Raw genomic sequence first — 20432 nt, forward strand, 5'->3', positions numbered from 1 at the left:
ACTGATTCAAGTAAGTTTGAATATCATAATGTTAGCTTTCCAATCCATTAAAATAGTTTTCACAGTTTATAACCTGACATTACCCTCAGCGCCATTTATAAAGAGCAACTTTTCAGCAGTACATCTGAAACGCTTAACAACACAGAACTACAAATAATAACTATATTTAAAAGCTCATGTTAAAATCTGTATGCACTCTCTTTGAACTAGTTTTTAAATTTTAGATTATATGTGCACCTATCTTAAGTGTACAGTTAATAATTAGTTTGATTGAGGGTGGCTCAATCGGTTAAGCCTCTGACTTGTGGTTTTGGCTCAGGTCCTGATCTCGGGGTTGTGAGATCAAGCCCCACATCAGGCTCTATCCTCGGCGGGGCGGGGGGGGGTTCTGCTTGAGACTCTCCCTCTCCCTCTGCCCCTACCCCCTGCACATGCATGCTCTGTCCCTCTAAAATAAATAGATAAATATTTTTTAAAAAATAATAATTAGCTTGATTGATGATTGCACAACACCTTACAGTTCTCAGAAATGTTTTTCCTTCTGTAAATGGCATGCGGTAAAACAAACTCTCATGTTTGGCCCCCCTAAAAAAAAAAGCATAACAATTTCAAAACTATGTCTGTCAAAGTGTAGTCAATTCACTAACATGACAGTTCACTGCATACACTGAAAAGCAATTCTATGTTGGTACAAGGGTATGAAATTCCAGTTATAAGATGAATAAATTCTAAGGATCTGATGTGCAATGTGGGATCACAGTTAACAATATTGTATTGTTGGGGCACCTGGGTGGCTCAGTCGGTTGAGCACCTGACTCTTGATTTTGACTCAGGTCACGATCTCAGGGTTGTGAGATCGAGGCCTGCATTGGGCTCCGTGCTCAGCACGGAGTCTGTTTGTCCCGCCGCCCCCCCCCCGGTTCTTCTCCTCCCCCCACTCACATACTCTCTCTCTAATAACAAAAAATTACTGTATAATATGCTTGCAAGTCACTAAGAGAGTAGATCTTAAATGTTCTCAACACCTACCACCCCAAAAAAGGAAGTAAGTGAAGGGATGGATGTGTTAACTAACCTTATTGTGCACAATCGCCACGTTGTACACCTTAAACTCACACAATACTACACATCAAGTACATCTCAACAAAGCTGGGGGTAAAACAAAAGAAAAGCAACTCTAAACTTATTAATAACAAAGTGTTTAATTTTTTTTTAAGTAGGTCCCACACCCAGTGTGGAGCCCAGTGCAGGGCTCGAACTCATGACCCTGAGATCAAGATCTGAGCTGAGATCAAGAGTCAAGACGCTTAACCAACTGAGCCACCCAGGCACCCCCTTCTGGTTTTGTTGTTTTTTTTCAGCCAATCACATAACACTGTTGATTATGGTTAAAATATTCTACATATTCATTCATGTTAGAAAAATGTGTAGAGCCATTATTGACTTGTACTATGAAAAATTTAATATCCATGTTAATTCTCATACGTATAGAGCTAGGTTACAAAGAAGCTTTTCTGTTGCTTGGAGCTTCACGGTTTGCTTGCTCATACGCAGTGTGGGATGAGTGAGAACACAGAAATCATGCTGCCAGGTTTTGTCTTTGATTATCGAACATTCAGCAAACATTCTTGTTTCAAGAAAATCTTGACTGGTCATAGGAATAAAGGCCACAGCACAAGAAACATAGTCAGTGATATTATCATAGTGTTTTTGGTGACAGATGGTAGTTACATTGAGGTGAGCACAGCACAATGTGTAAACGTGTCCAATCACTATGTTGTACACCTGAAACTGATGTAACATTGTGTGTCAACTATACTCAAATTAAAAAAAAATTATTTAAAAAAAGAAAATCTTGAATTGGAGTTAACAATAATCTAAATCTCTGTAAAAATCTTCTACAAGTCAACCAACGAACATTGGTAAACAACACAAGACCGTCCCATTCGGTGTCTTCTACTTCCTGCAACAGTTCCATCCAGTGGGGCCGATTTGTAGCATTTGTATGTACGGACTGAAAAATTTTAGTAACTATCCACGACACTTTCCATGAACCTGATTCAGAAAACTGAGTAAAAAATATTTTCAATATGGATCACTTGGTGAAACAAAGCAGTGAGGGAAACATTAGTCTCTTGTTTTAAAATTCCTATAAATCTACACTTTTAACCTACTAACTGAAGCTGTTAAATAGAAACTAATATTCTTCATATTTATCTGAGATTGTTTGATAGTCCTAAAAGGTTCAAATACATCTATGTCAGAGTTTGACTTTGTAGTCTGTGAGTTAAGAATACTTCTTCATAAATTTGGAAGTCCTTCAAGACAAAACATACCCGAAGTATTAACTGGGCACAACTCATCTAAAACTAAAAAACAAAACAAAACAAAAAAATTTGCAATCTTACAAATTTTAAATCAACTGATCTTTGAAATTCTTTAAGAACACTTGTGCTCTATGGGCAACGGTTTGGTGACGCCACTGAAGATAGTGGACTTTTTGTAAAATACGATCTTTACTCTTTTCCTAAGAATTTTATAACAACATTTCCATAACTGAGGTACTAATTGCTTTTACCGTGTTGCCATCTAAGAGTGATTTCTCCGGGCTCCTGGCTGGCTCAGTCAGGAGGGCGTGTGACTCTTGATCCCAGGGTCATGACTTTGAGCCCCACCTTGGGTGCAGAGATGACTTTAAAAAATAATAAACAAACTTTAGAGATGATTTCCTTTCCTGAGCAAGAATCTAAGCCACTTAACATTCAGCTAAATTGTATGTTCAGATGTGGTTAAACGTAATTTTTAACCGTTTTTATTGGATATTTATTTCTGATTTCAGGGAACTGATTTATTCTTTTCAAAACTTTTGTGACTACCAAGAGGAAACATCAAATTCACTACGTAGCTGCAGAAAATGTCCCTCCTGTCATGTACTTTATAATTTTAGAGAAAATGTACACATCAAGGAAACAGCTTTTTCGTTTCGCTCTGTCATGACACACGGCAATATCCGCTCACTGTGAAATTTGAGGCGTATCTTCTTCTAGCCCTTATTTTCTTCTCTTTTCTGCTCTGGTTGTGGGACCGGCTTCTGCATGTCCATTTGATTCTCCATCGTTAGTATGCCCTAGTTTTAAACTTAAAATTTTGTCAGTTCTTAAATTTAAAATTAGAATCATATAATTATAATTAAAATAGTAAGTATGTCCACCTACTTACCAATTTACATAGATATCACTATAACCTGTGCTATCTGCAGAAACATCCGGATAATCACATGACAACGTCACACTGGTGTGTAGGAAACATCATTTAGGTCATTTTGTTGACACCGGCCAGATTGGTGATGTGTTTGTGTGGAACGTGAGAAAAGCCAGCTGCCCAAAATGCACAGGACGACACCGCAATTCAACGCTTAACGGATTCAACCCTATCAAAACCATAGGGTTGTATGTTATGGGGAAAAAATTCTACACTGGTTCAATTTAAATTTTTCAATATAAGTTAATTAAAATGAAATTGGAATTAAAAATTCAGTTCTTCAGGGGTGCTAGCCACCTGTGGAGTGCTCAGGAGCCCACGCGCCCAGCGGCCACGGAATTGGACACGACAGCCTGATGCCATCCTTGCTGGTCCTGAGTTGCTTTGGAAGCCCTGTGTGGACCTGTTTGCTATGCAACCCACCCCTCATGCTTCCTGACGGACCCCCGCTCCGACGGCTCTCGCCGTCCCTCCTGCTCTCCACCGAGACCATCCCAGGCTGCCTTTGGCTTTTGGGCTCCCTCCCCCAGCAGCAGCTACTTGGTTAGCGCTTCTGCCTGTCCAGCCTGACCCCTGCCAGGTCTTGGAGGGAATAGGGTAGGACACGTGTCCGTAAGAACACAGAGGTCAAGATAGATAAGGAGGCTGTAAAAAGCAAACGGCAACTGTAAAAAATGTTTGTTTCTTGTCTTGAACAAATGACTTCCAAATGAAAAACATTATTTAATCGACAGAGTTATTTGTAAAAATCACACAGACTAATAGAAAAACTGAAAATAAGTCATCATTCTAATTTTTAAAAAACGAAAAAAAAGGAAATTTTGGACAGTTCAGAGTCAATAACCATCTTGAGCAAGATTCTATGAGGAATGAGTCAAAGGGTAGTAAGCAAGCTTTCAGAAAACGCAGCATCGATGTGCGCCCAGGCCTGACACACCCACTTCCTATTTTGCTGAGACCCGTGGTAATTCCGCCTAAGTCTGAAGCTCATCAGAGCACCCGGAGACGCCTTGCGCTCTCTTTCTGGCAGAATGGACACAAACTGGCCAGATGATGGCATGAGTGGCACTGATTTTCTTTCAAGTAAACTCTACCTCCAGCGTGGGGCTCACAGTCACAGCCCCGCGATCGCGGGCACACGGTGCATGCTGAGCCAGCCAGGTGCCCCACGCGGCACTCAGCTTCATCTGACGTCAATCCAACGTGATGTTTGTCAAAGAGATTCTCCTCTCCCTGCAGATTCTAATGACGTCTCCGAAGAGATGATGTCTCTGGGTCCGACTTTAAATGTGTCTTTGTGATATTTTAGTGAAATAAAATTGAGAGTCACTGGAAGCTAAGCAGGAAGACACTGCTCATCCTTTTCTAAGAGCAGCAGAAATCCCGGACTGGGAGCTGGAACACTGTTAGAACGCAAGCCCTCTGCCGCTGAGGTCTGTGGTTAACGTTGACCTCACCCAGCATAAAATAGCTCAAGCACAGAATTGCAGAGATGTGATTTGTAGTACAGCCTGTGTTAACGCGGCTCCAGAAATGCGCACAGACCCGCGGACGTGGCCATGGTAACAGCAGTCTCTGCTTCCTGTAATTACTGGAACTCTACACCCATGCAAATCCCTCTTCCTGGGTGGCCCCCCCGCTGGCTTCCCCTTCTCCTAGTGGCCGGTACGGGTGTCCGCAGGAGCTGGCCCCTGTCTGGTCCCACGCCCCGTGGCCTCTGCCCCCGTGGCTGGGTGCTGGCTGCTCTTGCTGCCACGCCTGTCTGGCACGCCCCCACAGAGCTGCCCCAGAGCCCCTCACCGCACCAGCTGTGGGAAGGCGTCTGCTCCCACCACCGTTCACCCGCACTCAGCCTCCACTGTGCCGTGCTAACACTGATCTACCAGCATAAACACCGTTGTTCTGTGTCGAGGAAGGCAGAATTTGTACCCGGGAGCAGAACTGGACGTCGCAGGAACCTGCAGCTTTATACAGTTGGCCCTCAACCACCGTGGGGACCAGGAGCGCCCATTCCCCCGCCGTCAAAAGTCCCCTATAACCTTGGGCTCCCCAGCATCTTAACTACTAAAGCCTACTGCTCGCAGGAAGCCTTAACCTAGACGTGAGTGGTTGATCAGTCCACGTACCGCACGTGTTACATACTGTATCCTTACGGGCAAGTCAGCTCGAGAAGAGAGAATGGGATTAAGAAAATCCTACGGGAGGGGCGCCTGGGTGGCACAGAGGTTAAGTGTCTGCCTTCGGCTCAGGGCATGATCCCGGCGTTATGGGATCGTGCCCCAAATCAGGCTCCTCCGCTATGAGCCTGCTTCTTCCTCTCCCACTTCCCCTGCTTGTGTTCCCTCTCTCGCTGGCTGTCTCTATCTCTGTCGAATAAATAAATAAAATCTTAAAAAAAAAAAAAAAAAAAAAGAAAATCCTATGGGAAAGCACCGACCGAGCTGGGCTGAACAAAACCCCAGGTCACCCCGCGCAGTCGGAGGCTCTGCTCTACCTGCTTTCCCAGCCTCTGCACCCCACACAGGTGCGGACCCCGAGCGCCTTCTGCCTCTCCCGCCGTTCACCCCTGCCAGGGCAGACATTGAGGACCGAGAGCTCACTCCTCCCGCGTCTGCACTCTACCCTGAGGCCTCATGACTTTCCCTCCTGGTGTTGGCCACTGTCCTACACTTAGCGTTGCCACAGCCCTACGCGGCAGTGCACAGGCTCGTACTCCCCTGGGCTCTGCACGCACTGGAGGCTAAGTGTGACCGACGCCAGGATGCCCTGCCTCCCGGCCCGGGACAGAGCAAACCCCTCGTCAGTACTTGTTGGGTCAATGAAGAAAATTTCAGTGTAATACACAGAACTTCGTAAGCACGGAAGTGTTCAAACATGGAAAGGACTTCCCCCAAAGGTAGTGACTTTCCCGTGAGCGGGGACACAGCTGACCCCACGTCGGACAACACACGCAGCTGCTGACTGGAAGTGCACGACACCAGAGACTCTGCATTTCCACGAAATGTGACTATTACGGCTTCCCGTAAGCCGCCCGGGGCGAGCTCCGAAAATGGTTTGCTGTTCACTTGACCCAGAAAACCCCACAGAGTCATGCAAATCAAGAGGTTCAAATCTTCGTGTTCACTTTGACACACGTGAAACCGCCCAGGCCATCAAGGGTACGCGGATCCCGAAAAGCCACCAGTTCTGTGAAGGCTGTCACCCTGAAGAAGCCAGGTCTGCCGTCCTGGCAGCGCACACGTGCAGCGGGAGGTGTGCCGCGGGGCGGGGGCGGGCAGACACAGGGTCGGGGTCGGGACACAGGGTGGGGGGGCTGGACACAGGGTCAGGGGTGGGACACAGGGTCAGGGGTGGGGTAGACACAGGGTCGGGGGCCCCAGAAAGAGTGCCTAATTCTTACTGCATGTGCGTAAAAACACAGAGTCATGCTGAACCTCAGGGTTTCGATGTCGGCTCTCTGGTCATGGAGCACATCCAGGTGAACAAAACCCACAGGATGTGGTGCAGAACTTACTGGGTTCACGTCGGACGAAGCCACACGCGGGCTCTCCCTGCCACGCGGAGACGATCCTGACTGAAGACAAGCAGACTGTCCCTAAGCTGGAGGAGACGGCTACACGCAAGAATCAGCCATCCTAGGAGAAACCCAAGAAGCAAAAGCTCAGGGCCCAGAGTACATTCTGCATAAAGCAAACGCAAATAAAGTTTAAAAAAGCTGACTATCATAATACTAAGGATAAAAGATGAAGACACAAATGTTGTGGGAGTTTTCACCAGCACAATGACTGCTCTCCCCGTTCCCCAACACTCGCCCCACCTGCACTTGGCCCCCCATCCCCATCTTCATGTAATCCGCACGCGGCCACTGGAGCGCCCGGCCCACCTCAGCCCTGTCCTGTGAGATCTGTCTCGAGCCCGAGTTCCATCACTGGGGGTGTCCGAATGTCTATGATTTTCTGGAAGGGTACATGTTCTCGTGACCCCCATGTCTCAGGAGTCCTGCTCCCCAACATGCTATGTCTGCCAAGCCGAGGACTCAGACCTCCAGAATCACGGGGTCCGTCATGCACAGCCCACAATGATGGGGACACGTCCACGCAGACCTGTGCACACCCCCATCCTCTCATCTTCCTCCTCACAGAGCAGCACCAGACTCCTTCCTTCTGCAAAGCGATGACCCCCACACCCCCAAACACTCACCAAAGTGTCTGTGCCCCCAACAAAGCGCTGGTGTACCTCGGAGGGGCTGTGGCATGCGGTGTCCCTGTGACTTTTTTAATGGCCTCTTTCTACTCCTACGACGTACTCTGCACTTTTACTATATCCCAATATGCTCAATTTTTACCTTTCAGCCTGAACTGATGCAAATGAACTTCATGCCGGAAAGAATCCGTGGATGGTAAATGAGTTCTTGCTCAGAAAAGCTAGAAAATTAGACATTAAAAAGACCCGACTACCTAGCTTTCTGGGTAAACGAGAACTCACTTACTATTTTTATCCACGGTAATAAATCCGATTCCCTCTTTCCCCACATGACCTATCCAAACAAACAAACACAAAAACAAGAAGTTTATTATCTTTCGGGACGATAACATTAACACACGCATACTCACAAAATCAGAAAATACAGACAACTAGGATGACGGTTCCGAGGGCGAGTATTTTGTGAGTCCTTACTACGTGCTGGACACTCGTCTGCGTGCTTGGCCTGCTGTTCCACGATATCACCACCTGCCCTTGTCGTGTGGACACGGAGAGCCACACAAGTCACGTCTGTTTCTCAAGACCACACAACCAGAAAACAGTGCTAACGAACACGACCTTATCTGGAGCCCATCGTCTGGGGTAATGTTTACCGTCACAGAGTCCGAGCACAACGTCCATTCCTCTCTGCTCACCCGTCCGATGTTTCCCTTGGTGTGAACGTCAGGAGGCACTGTCACGGGTTCGAGAACGCGCCCCGGGTTACTTGACTACATTTCAGAGACAAGAGATCATTTCTTGGTACACATCCCTTCTTCATATTCCTGTTCTGGATTGAACAGTAGTAACAAAGCTGATGATTAGTTGTTTTCCCATTAGACCAAAAACAGACCTTTCACATGTTCTCTCCCTAAATCAAACTACTGTCAGTTGATTGTTCAAAAATAAACATTTCATGGATTTCTCGGCGGGGTTTGACATCCAACAGCGAACCTCCCTTCAGCGGTGCCGTGAGCACCTTCTAGTGGCAAGGAAGCGAAACGTGGCAGGATGGCTCAGGTTTGCTGGGGTTTTTTAAAGTAGAAAAACAAGCATGTTTTATGGCTTCCTGGTATTTCTACTTTTCTTTCCTTTTGTTCAATAAAGCTGCAAAGAGCATGAAATTCCAAAAAAGAGACTAAAATATTTTGAATTCAGTTCGGAGCGTAATTCCGTTGTAAATGTGAAAGTATGTAATGTAGTCGTTACAAAAGGTCAAGAGAGTTCAGGGAATTTTAGGTGCTTTTTTGTTTTTTGAATGGTAACTTTTCACAATGTCTCAGATTTTTAAACAACTCCTGGCTAATTATTTTATGTCCTGACTGGTGTGAGGACAGATCGGCTGACGGAACAGTATCGTGCTGTGTAGTTAACTGAGAAGGACCCTGCACCCTCCAATAGCATCCCCGTACTTGCATTACGCTGTAATTTCTTTAATCCTTTAATGCCTTCTTTAAAGTTTTTAAGCACATCCAGGTGAACAAAACCCCCTTTAATTTCTTTTCTTTTTTGAAGGTTTTTTTTTCCTGTAAGTCATCTCTACACCCAACATGGGGCTTGAACTCACAACCCTGAGATCAAGAGTCGCGTGTTCCACTGACTGAGCCAGTCAGGCGCCCCTGAGGGAAGACACTGAAACACCATGTTGAAGACTTTTTTTTCGACATGGTTCAGAACTCTGGACATAACTGCTTTCCCTTGTATGAGAAGTCTTGCTACGAGTTTTACTTGATGGCTTAGGGTTTTACGATTCTGAGGACAGGATCTAATAGGGCCACGGCCATGAGCTGCGTCCTCTGTGTCACTGCTCTCGGTACCCCCCTTCTGCCAGAAGAACGGGTACAGCGCAGGGAGGCCGTGCGAGGCCGGACACCTGAGAAGTCCATCCCCGCCCGGCCTGACCCGCACTCCCCACCCCAGGCAACATGGCAGCTGAACTGCCGGAGGAAGCGGGACAGTCTGCCCCTTCTCCTCCGGAAGGCGGCTTTTGCTAGAGAGGACAGTTGTTGCCATGAACGAGACGACGTCCTGCCCCCAGTGAGCCGACGCTGCAGGTGGGGGACAAGATGGTGCACAAATAGATAGGAGGGGGCATGCTCTGAGGGCACAAGGCAACGGCCGTTCACACAGACGGCCACGGAGGCCCCAGAGTGTCGGGTCTGGGAGCTGGGCCTGGGCCGGTGCAGCCGGGCTGAGTGCGCGAGGCTGAGCGCGACGGAGCAGGGCGGCTGGGAGCGAGGAAGGTCACGAAGAGATGCTAACATTTTACCGCTGACACGTAGACGGTGTGGGGGAGACAGGCACCGGCCCCGGGGGGTCCAAATTCTAGAGCCGACGCCCCCAAAACCCGACTACTGAGCGCCGAGTGTTGACCAGAAGGAAACAGACTCGGCGCTACAAGCACCGCGTCCTGTGCTCTCGCGACGAAGTCGCCAAGACCCGCCGCGGAGCCGACCGCGAGGAAGAGGAAACGCGTTGCAGCGCGGTCCTGCGCTGACCGAACAAAACGGACGTGGAAACGGGCCGGCGCGCTTCACACCCGTTCGTTCGAGGGCCGACTGTACGTCCTTCATCCGTAAGTGCCGCCTGAAGATGAGGTAACGTACACGGCAAAACGGATGCTGTGAGGCAGCCCCAGGGGAACGCGGACTAAACCGGGGGCGCGCAAAGATGGCACAAAAGACAAACACCACACGGAAACTGCACGGCGGTTGGCTCGCCCCGTAACCGAGTCTGGGGCTCGCACTCGTCCTCCGCGGGGGCACCGGAGCCGGGGCATCTCCGCCGGTGCGCGGACACTCGGCGCGGCCCCTTCCGCTCCTCACCCACGTGACCCCCGCAACCCCGCGGACGCCCGCTCGGCCTCAGCACCTGCTCCCCGGACGGCCCGACGGACGCGGCTCCCCGCCCAGGCGCCGGACGGACGCTCCCAGTCAGCCGCCCCGCCCCCCGCGCCGCATCGCGCCCCCACGTCCGTCCGCCCGAAGTTTCCCGCCAGCAGGGGGCGTGGCCATTGGCTTCCCTGGTTTGCGGATCCAGGCCCGGCGCCGCCGTAATCCACGTCGGAACTTTGAGCCGCAGCTCCTGTCACCCAGAGCATTTTACGTACCGTCCTGCTCTCGCGTACTTTGAGCGCACCTCCGATTCTGAGGGCGGAAACGCCCCTTGTGTCCGCACCAACCAGGGGCCTGGTCTCCGGAACGCCCTGCAGGAGCGCGCGACGGGCGCGAGGGAGGACGGCCGGACGCAGCGACCCACCTACGCGTGAGAAGCTGCCTGTTCAAGCGCCGTGAAAATGCACGCACGTGAGGCGCACGGGCGGGAGGCAGCAGGGCGGGCAGCGGCGCTGGGGCTGACAAGCCAGAAACCCCGGGCTCCACGGAGGCCGGAAGGCGGCCGCGGCACGTGCAGGTTTCACAAAGTGCTGTCACTTCGCGTAAGAAACAAAGCCACGGAAGCTGGGCCTGAGGCGCAAGGGCAGCGAGATCGGGCTGAAGGGTCCGAACGGCAGGGCGGCTGACGCGCAGGGAACTCCTCCGGGAGGAAAAGGGCGACGGCGGCACGCGGGCCGGGGCGCCCTGGGTCAGCGGGCGCAGCCCTGGCAACGGGCCCGGCCGTGGGGTAGGTGTGAAGTCTCTGCGACGGGAAATTATAGCGCTTCGTTTTCTTTTTTATAATGAACAAGTAGCTCAGTGTATTGTCTTCATTTTGGGCTCCCGAGTCTGAGACACCCCAGCTCAATAACTGCTGAGGGCCGAAGGTTTGGCTGTCCCCCACTTTGTTGGCCTGAAAAATCTGGGAACTGGGATAGAACAGATAATGAAGGGGCAGCCACGAGGGGCTGGGTCACGGGGGTCCGGGCACACGGGTTGATGCGATCCTGCCTCAACAACAGCCACCTTGCCCCCGTCCCTCCGCTCCGAAGATTTGCGGCACGGACCCAAGACGCTGCCACCTAGTGGCAACTCCCATGAACTCACCATCCACCCACTCCACCCACCCATCCATCCATCATCCATCCATCATCCATCCTCCGTCCACCCACCCATCCATCCATCATCCATCCATCCATCCTCCGTCCACCCACCCATCCATCCATCATCCATCCATCATCCATCCTCCGTCCACCCACCCATCCATCCATCATCCATCCATCCATCCTCCGTCCACCCACCCATCCATCCATCATCCATCCATCCATCCTCCGTCCACCCTCCGTCCACTGTTTGTTTAACAGCAAACAGTGAAGGGTTGATAACAGTCTCAGTCCTAGAGAGACTGACAATCTAACGGGGGACAGACAAGCCCCAAACCCCTCCGTGGTGGTACAGCCCTCTGCAACTGACTGAGTTCCCATGTCTCAAATTCGGGAGCCCAAAACAAAGATAATACACTGAGCTACTTGTTCACTTTTTTTTTAAGAAGTGAAAATTATCTTTTAATGGAGAAAAGATTATATCATGTTTGGGTAAAGTACCCTCTGAATGAGCCAGCTTGAAAGTTCCTTTTGCACCATATTTTTTAGCTGCTTTATGCTACCTGAAGAACTCTCCCTTTCTTCAATTCTTGAACTTTCTAAGACCTTATGCTAATCTTTAACCTGCTTAAATGTTTTTTTTTATGTTACTGAACACCATGGGGGGGAAGTTTAAGCTACACATTAAACTCTTTATTATTAATAAACATAAAAGTGTTTAAGTCTTTTATTCTCATAGTAAAGAGTCTGACTCCATTACTGATGTGAGACAGGTGACAACTGGCAAGCCCCACCACTTCCCTGCACTGCCCCACATCTGGGCAAGCTGATACGAAACCTGGGGTGTTTCCTCCTTTGGCACCAAAGGGAAGCACACGTCACGCAAGTATGGCCAACATGGAATCCCCACCCCTGATCCCAGTGGAAGCACACGTCACGCAAGTATGGCCAACATGGAATCCCCACCCCTGATCCCAGTGAAAGCAGTCAGTCTCCTCTCCCTGGATCTGCTCGGGAGCCACCCTGTCCTCCCCAGAAAGCCTCGTTATGGGAATAATAAGACTTTTCACACCCTCTTGGTGTGGACATGGCATCATCTCTCTGGACCCCCAAACCGAGTCTGGGGGAAGGGAAGGGTCCGTCCCACCTCTACGTAGTGGCCACAACAATTCTAGTTTTTGAAACAAATACGAAAATGTGTTACATGATTATAATTACTTACCTGACTATTATCTATCGATTATATTTTATATTCTATATAAACGCACTCATTACAGTTCAAGTAGTAAAACACAATGGTTAAAAAGGTTAGAAGATACTTTTGACACAATGATGTGCACTTTTATCCTCAGTATGTAAAGAAAATTTAGAAAATATAAAAGTTCAACTGGAAGGGAAATATCGTTAAACAGACCAGGAGCCATGACTAGCATGTAAACTGAGGGACACCCCTTAGAGCAAATGCGTCCTTGGGGGGACACCGCAAGGGAGAAAAACCCCATTACGGCTCTCGGTGGCTCTCCCCACACGGGACTTTCTGACGCTTCCATCCTCCCCTCTCCCCGGTCTCACAGATCCAGAAGGAAATAGGTCAGTTCTATCTGAGTAAGAATACCACCCACAAACGGCATTACGTTAGTGACCTGGACAGGTCAGAACGCCGTGAGCAGCAGTTCAAATGCATACGCTCTGAAGGAAAACCCCTGTAAGGAGCCGTGATGCGCGTCCGTGCGCAGGAAGCACCCCATCACCAGCCCGGCTCCTGAAACCAACAGCACGGTGTGTGGGAACAAACTGGGAGGTAAATACAGACTAAAAAAGAGAGAGAGAAGGAAATACCTGCGTGGCTTTTCTTCTCTAATTTCATGGCTCCAAACACAGAAAATGTAAAATCTCGGTCTGGATTTTCTCTGTCAAAGCTGGTCACGTCAGCTTCCTTTCTGCTTTGTCTTCCCCGGTTTTGAACCGCAGACTTTCCGAGGCAAACGACAGGTGGTGAGAGGCACATGTAGGTCGGCGTCTGTGCTGCTGTGTGCCCCACCCTCCCAGAGCTCGGAGCCCCGGGTCATGTTACTTCGAGGTCGCCCGGCACATGCAGCATGCTCATGCTCCCCCATCCTGCCCTTTGTGCCCTGGGTTGAGTCTCCTCAGACCCAGCACTGTGTAAGTTTCTTGGGTTGCAGAAAGTGAGCTGCATTCCCTTCGACAGCCCCCGACACACGCACGAGCATCTGGGTTTGCCCTCGGAGCAGCAGGAAACGGGAGCAGAGGCGTGAGTGAGGCTCCGCTCCAGTGACCCCCTCTCTGCATCGGTGGTTCCCGATTCCACATTCTTTAAAAAGAGGATAGGGCAGCCCGGACGAGATTGCTCGTCTGACGGGCCCTCTCTGGCCTCGGGGCGTCCTGCAGGCCTGGCCGGCTGTGGGCGGCTCCCAGCCCGGGCGCAGCGGCGCTGAGCACGGCGTCCGACCCAGAGGGCACCTGCCTGGCACGGGCCCTTGCGCTGATTTTCCGACACTCCCCAAGGCGGGTGCACGAGAGTTCTCAAGGCCAAGAGCCAGTGCGCCCCAGGGTTGAATCCTGATGACCCACCTGCTTACAGAGCTGAAGGCTGGTGACAGGTGTGTGACGCTACGTAAAAACAAGCATAAAAAAGGCAGGAAGGTACTTGCTTTCCATTCTCTAACTTCCAGAAAGAACGCAGTGATGTGTACGTAGTCTGACACTCGCTCGTTGGCAGAGAGATCCGTGCTTCTGTCAGGACGGGCTGTGCCGGCACCCCATGCCCCAGGCACCTCAGCACCGCGGGGACCCTGCGCAGTCCTGCCGGGACCTCAGAACGTGACCCGCTGTGGAAACAGGGTCCTTGCAGATGTGGGTACGGTGAGGACTGCCATGGGCCCGACGTGCAGGGACACGGAGACGATGTGGCCGGCGCGCAGGACACACTCCCAAATGCGGCCCCCGGGCAGAGCGTGTCTCTGAAGGCGAAGGAGCTTGAGCAGCAGCAGAGGCAGGAAGGTCGCCGACCTCACGTGCCCACCGCACCCACGTCCCCTGAAGCAGGTCACGGGGCTGTTGTGGGGGAGAAGCCCCTGCCAGACCCAGACCGGGCGGAAAGCAGCAGCCCTCTCTCTGAGACAAAGGGACACCCGGCCTTGCTGAGCATCCCGCAGCTCACCACGCCTGCCTCCTACTCCCGGCCCTCTGATACCCCTGCCCCTTCATCAGACCCGTCCAACCGTGTCCTCACGAAGGCTCCCGCGCCCCACAGAACTTACACACCACACGTTTACAGGCGTCGTCCTGTTACCGTGTCAGCTCTGGGGGCAGATGCAGCCAGGGACCCTACAACGCTGGAGGAAAAGCTCTCCCTCCCTGACCAGCGCCCCTCAGAGGCTGGGAGACAGCGTGGGGGGGTTTCTCCCTCCCGGCCACCAGTCAAGGAACCCTCTACTGACATGCTGAGTTCGGCCTTCTGGCCTCCTGACGACCAGACAATGTCCTCCTGTCATTGGGAGCCATTCAGCTTGTGACGCTTTGTTAGGACAACCCGAGGAGACTGACAGACTTTCAGAGGTCACTACTGTTATTTGCCCACAGTTTGCACAGTTACCTGCCCGAAATGCGTGTTCCTGAAAAGTTTTATTTGGGTTGGCAATATGTCCACCCCAAACACCACATTTCCTAGGCAGGGATGGCCAAGGGGAGAGAAGCAAAAATCACTGAGAAGACTCTTCAGGGGAGACTGAACTGTTCTCCTGCCAGCAACACCGAGGTCGGGACCGGAGCTCCCGCGGCCAGGAGAGGCCGGGGTGGGAACCGTGCTCCCAGGACGTGGCACAGCGGGAGAAGAGGAGCTTGGGCCCCTGGTCGCTGGGGAGTTGCCCTATGAGCCCTGGGCCTCCGCTTTACAAGACGGTGATCAAACAAACCTGAGCTTCGTTCATATCACCGGGCTCTGGTGAAACCCGGTCCAAATGTCAACCCCTACTAAGCGCCGGAATCCGGATCTGACTCCCAACACACAGGATGCTAGGACCTCACCTGCTTTCCCGCCAGAGGACGCGGGAGGCGACTAGCGCAACTGCACGTACTGAATACAGCATGGATGGGTCACGCGATACCACACAGCAGACAACAATCCCCAGGACGTTAGTGTCCTAATGGGGGCCGACGTGTAGTATCTGAAAATACATCTGTGTAGGGCGTGTGAGCGTAAAGGACTATGGAGAGAGACGGCTCAGTACAGGTGGCTGGAGAGCGCTAGAAAGACAGAAGCCAGACTCGAGGTTTTGTCAGGGTGGTTGTGGGAGCCCCACTGGGAAGGTGACGTTTGGGCCGACACCACGACAGGTGGACAACCAGAGGAGAGGCCTTCCAGCAAGCAGCAGCAGCAAGTGAGAGGACCACGAACAACCCCCAGCTCCCGATCTGTACAATGAGATCACTGGACAAAATCATCTCCAACACGCCTTTGAAGTGTTACAGGGTCTGTGGGAGCGCGTCCAACCAAAGGATGGGCTGGAACCTTGCTTCAGAATACCTCCCACCTGTAAAAGGTCCCGCCTGGAGGCTCTTAATCCAATGGCTGTTTTAAGTGTAATGGGAGTGGAGATTGTTCCAAAGTCCAATAAGCTTTGGAAACTGGCTACTTGCTGCAGGACTTCTCAGGTCCTTTAAAGCACCAGTGTAGACAACAATGATCCGAAAGTGAATTGTGGCATGTAGACTCTGCCAGACTCACCTGATCATGGAAGCCTTTTTAATTGCAGTGTACCCGAGGAGACTGTTCCACGGAACACACTTTGGGAACAAATACTCTACCCTGGGGGCTGGCAAACATTTTCTGTAAAAGACGAAATAATAAATATTTTAGGCTCTGTGGACCAAATGTTCCACTGCAACTATTTGATCTGTCCTTCTAGCTTGCCAACAGCCACAGACAACACGTCATTATAAATGAGTGGGCACGGCTAAGACACTAAACTTCAATTTAATACACTCCTTACATGTCACAAAATGTTAGTCTTGATTTTTTGGCCACACGCAGCTGGAGAGAAGACTGGGTTCGACCTGCAGGTTGTACTTTGCCAACCCCGGCTTTAAGTGTACATTTATCCTATTTTTTTTTTTTTTTTTGGTAATTGGTACATTTGTTTTAACGCACTGCCCAAGGTCACATGGCTGGCATCTTGATCAGCAAGAAAGGTGGTTGCAAATCACATTCCCAAAATGTATTTGAGGCCAAAAATGGTTCAGAAGAAAAATCACATTTTTGGACATAGCTCCTTTATAATTACTTCTTGATAGAAAAATGGAGTTTAATTCTGCACTTACATTTTAATTCTACTTTGAAAACAGAATTATTAAGGGAAAATGGCATATATTTTTCTAGTACTGATTTTTATTTTCCTCTGTAAAATTTTTGAAAGTCTAATTATCATTCTTTCTCTAGAAGAAACTCTAAACGCACTGTCGTTCTGTGGAAAGGAAGCATTTGCATGCAGCCTGGCCTCACCCAAAATTGCACTTACTGTCGTCTGGGACACGCTCACCTGCCCTGCTCCTGTCCACCGGGGTGTCTACTTACTATGATCACTGCTAACAAACTTACTATGATCACTGTCCCCTTTACCTCTCTTGCCAAAATCTAAGTACCCGCATGCTCCTTTCTCTTCCACTCTTCCTTTAAATCTGTGCTCACAGTAAATCAGAGCCCCGCGCTCACGATGATGTAAATGACTTATAAAAGCAAACAGTTGTAGGTCCTGTTGGGTGTGTTTGCATTTTAGCAGAAGGAATGAAGCTTTACCTCTGGCACTCCCATCCTTAAGCGGCTGGCAGGAGGGAGAACCAGGTCTTCCAGGAACCTCAGGTAAGTTTCCAGTTCAGACATCACATCCCATAGGAAGTCACCTCCCTCAGCTACGAGGAGAAGCTCGCCTTGGCCCCGGTGTTCACAGACAAGAACAGGTACTTCCTCCCCTCCCTGTAGAGAAGGACAAATAGTGTTCCCTCCACTCTCTGAGTTCTGGGCTGACACCTCCTGTAATAAAGGACAGATTAACGAGAAAAGCACGAAGTTTACTGACACGCACACTTGGTACATCTCTGGAGATACCCCGGGGGAAGTTAGTAAGTCCCCGAGGTGGCCTGAGCCACCAGCCGAAATACCATCGTCAGGACAGACAGAGAAGGTGTGTGTGACTGAGTCTCCCCTTGTCTTCCTGGTGCAGATGGAGATTTCCTTTATCAGTATCAATGTCCCTTGCAAGAAGCAGGTTTTGGGGCGGCCCATTCTGCTTCCTTCCCAGCAACATGCTGAGCCTGAACCGGGACTTCAACTGGCTCCATTCTGACCTCAGTCTGTACTTTCTAATTAATTAAGTTCTTTCCAGCTTCTCTCTTAACTCAGGCAAAAGCCAGGTGGGGCGGGGGGCGGGCGGGGTGAGCACAGAGACTACCCCTCACGCAACAGGGACGGCCCTGATGCCAGCAAGACCACGAGGGACCTGCCTTTGCCGCCCGCCTGCACGGACCCACCGACCTCTGCCCCATATGCTCCTCATCTCAACCTTGGCGTACTTTCAGTATTTGGGACAGTCTCTGAGACGCCAGCCCAACGTCCTCCCGGTGTTGGCCTCCCTGAAATAAACTCCTTCCAGTGTCTCTGTCTTCAGATGCTGTCAGCGGCGAGTGTCCTCACCTGGTCTGTTTGGGGCCCGAGAGCAAGGTGCTCTTGCACCCCTGAGTCCCGGGTACAAGCCCTATCTCAGAAAACCCAGCCTCTGATTGGAACGCTTACGGGAAAGACTCAAAAGGCAAGGGCCTCTCCCTGCCGGGATTTTCAAGCCCTGACACATGAAGGGAAAGGATTGAGGAGCGTGGCTGGCTGCTGACCACTCACGTGGGGTGTCGAGTTTTCTATCACCGACACTTCCTTAGTCTGACTTTTGTAAGGTACATAAAATACACCAATGAGTATTCAGCCCACTGAGAAATGCTCGCTCTGTCCACCGTCACGGGCTTGGGACTGTCACTCTGTCTGAGCAACAGTCATGTAGAGCAGAGACAGACCCTCAGACACACCCGCGAACAGAAAGCTCTGGTCCAAGGACAGAGTCACCCCACTGCAGCTCTAATGGAGTTCACGCAGCAGGCACTGCATTTCCCTGCCCTTCCGTTCACTTGCTTCTCCACCAGGGGGTGCAATTTCTGAAAGCCTTTATGTTGACGTTTTGCAGGGAACCAGAGAGAGGAGGCTGAGAAAGAAACAGGACCTTCGCGTTCTCACATTACATTATACTTTCCAGCCCTTTGAAGTTAGCGCAACCCTCCACTAAGTACTTGGCAAACTTTAAACCATACATCTGTGAGGCTGGGGTTTTCCTTCACATTACCTTTCACCTACTTTAAAATAAACCACTCATTGTTCAAAAGGGAAAACTCAAATTTGTATTTTTTTAAAGTAATCTATAATGGAGTAAAACATTGCTGGAAGGTTTGCAATTAACTCATTTACTGTGCAATAAATCTCTAAGAAAGAGAACGGGGAAATCAGTTTCAACCTTGAATATGTAGGCCTCTGTTTGCTTTCTTTAATTAACAAAATATAAACACTTTTTTTAAATTAGAAAGGTACATGAACCTGATTCTCTAAATGTTTACATTACACAGAACCCCACAGAATCAAAGGGGAAAAGTCATAGCCCACTTTCTCGTGCTTCTTGATTTAATATTAAAATAATGGAAGCAAATGTATGGAAATAAGTTTGCAAATCATATTAGATTTAAGTTTTGGTTTCGCCTACATTTTTCCAGATTTTGTCACTAGGAGATCATAAAAACTATCCTTAAAGTCACGAACGACAAGGCCTGCAGGGCGCTACACAGACAAATGAGCCAGGGTGGGGGCTCTTTAGCAGAAGGCAGCCTCCCCTTCTGCCTCCCCGACCTGACCGCCTGGTCTCCCACGCAGGGCCTACCTGCCCTGGCCTGACCTTAGGACTCTGTTGGTGGTTCTCCAAACATCCCCCCGCCCAGGCTCTCATGCCTTGCGAACAGCAGCCTCTCTGCCTGCCAAGCCCTCGGCCCTAGGAAGAGCTCGGGAGGAGCTAGGCCTCTCCGCTCCCCCGATCAGGAGGAGCGAGTCACTCCTCGGTCCGGGACGGCCGGCGCCCTCGACGCAGTTACGCGAAGTGAACGTGCGGTGATCACGGAGCTGGTCCGGCGGGGAGCCGTCCTCTTTATCGCCCACGGATCCCGGGGATGACAGCGCCGAGCTGTCGGGCTCGAGCCTGGCCTTGGCCGGCAGCGCTCAGGCGCTCAGGCTGGGTGGACACCGAGCCCCCAGGGACGCGCACCGGGGCTGGGAGCACGGGTCACAGCTCGGACTGCGGCGTCTGCGGCGGGGATGGAGGAGGCACGGACGCCAGACGGCTGTGCGCCGCGGAACGCAGGCCGGCTCTGACGCGGGGCTCGGGGTCAAGGCAGGGCACGCAGCTCCGCGTCCTGTGACGACACGGCTCACCGGAGGGCGGTCGGGCTGCGGCCACGTGCGGAGCAGGTGGCTGCTGGACGGAGGCCGCCAGCCCCGTTTCGGCGCGTTGTGCGCTCAGCGGACTGGGGGCAGCGCGTTGACTCGACTTCCACCCATTTCCACTGACACTGTTTCCACAGGGAAAGGGGCCTGGGTGCTAACTTGAGTTCCAAACGGTTTCTTGGGACGCAGGCCACGCGTCGTATGGGACTGGCTGCTCCGAAGCTCCGGGTCAGGAGGCCAGGGGTTGCAGCAGGCTGAGCGCAGGCGCAGTGAACTCCACAGACAGGACCCCCCCCCCCCCCAACCCGGGGCAGGCAGCTCCGCGCAGGCGCAGTGAACTCCCAAGGGAAGGGCCGCAGGCAGGTCTGCGCAGGCGCAGCGAACTCCGCCGGCAGGACCTCCCCCCCC

At 51.1% G+C, this 20432-nt stretch overlaps 1 long non-coding RNA gene across 1 annotated transcript; it reads right to left on the reverse strand.

The window, feature by feature from the left end:
* Nucleotides 1-7101: 7101 nt before the first annotated feature.
* On the reverse strand, nt 7102-20400 carry LOC148108831 (uncharacterized). Its single transcript, XR_015727030.1, has 4 exons — nt 19676-20400; nt 17295-17471; nt 16227-16328; nt 7102-8293 (listed from the first exon to the last, which is right to left on the reverse strand). It is a non-coding gene; the product is annotated as an uncharacterized LOC148108831 (long non-coding RNA).
* Nucleotides 20401-20432: the final 32 nt, after the last annotated feature.

The sequence above is a fragment of the Ursus americanus genome, chromosome 16 (assembly GCF_024610735.1).
Source record: "Ursus americanus isolate L20-20 chromosome 16, mUrsAme1.1.p, whole genome shotgun sequence".
Taxonomy (NCBI): domain Eukaryota; kingdom Metazoa; phylum Chordata; class Mammalia; order Carnivora; family Ursidae; genus Ursus; species Ursus americanus.